The following is a 779-nucleotide window of genomic DNA, read 5'->3' as shown; positions in this document are numbered from 1 at the left end:
CACCGCAGGGGCTCCGGGGTGCAGGGGAAGGCAGCGGGGTGCCCGTAGGGCGGCAGCGTGCAGCGCAGGGCCCCCTTGCCAACGGGCCCTCCGGGTCATTTCCTTCCAGGCGAGCAGATCGCTGGGAAATGAGATGCACATTTACCCTTGACGCCTTGCACGCATGGCTGAGGCTCCAGGTTAATTGATACTTAATGGAAATCATGCCTATGAATATACTTTCCATCATTTCACCCTTGGTGGACGTCATTACCGAGGCAAAGAGAGGAAGGGGGGCGAAAAAAATAAAAATGTGTGGGTGAACGGTTAGCACCGCTCGGGGACTCGGTCCCAAATAAGCGAGCCCTGTTCTCCGGGAGGAAGGAAGGAAGAAAAGCGCTGCCCAGCAGGCTCGGCGCTGCCCCCGCTCGGGCCGGCCCCCGTGCCCCAAGGAGCGTCGTCTCCAGTCCTCTCTTTCCCGCTTCGTCCTGCAGTGGGAATCAGATTTTTGGAGCGACACCCTCAGGAGCTCGAGTCCGCCCTATTTTGGAGAGAGACGAAAAATGTAGGTGAAATATAATACAGGCCCAGCCAGAGCCACGTGTGACTGTCCGATACGAATCGACAAAAAAAATCCTTGTGGTTACATAAAAGGCATCTCAGGCTCCTTCCCCATCACCCCCAGCTCTTCCACCACCCCCCCGCCTCCAGGCCGATTAACTCGCTTTGTCTCGCTGACCAGCCCGGCTGCCCCGCATGAGAGCACCCCGAGGGGCCCTGTGCCCGCAATGACTCCCTTG

Source organism: Geospiza fortis, unplaced genomic scaffold (assembly GCF_000277835.1).
Source record: "Geospiza fortis unplaced genomic scaffold, GeoFor_1.0 scaffold112, whole genome shotgun sequence".
Taxonomy (NCBI): Eukaryota; Metazoa; Chordata; class Aves; order Passeriformes; family Thraupidae; genus Geospiza; species Geospiza fortis.
The sequence above is the reverse complement of the archived record's forward strand: the minus strand, read 5'-3'. Positions refer to the sequence as shown.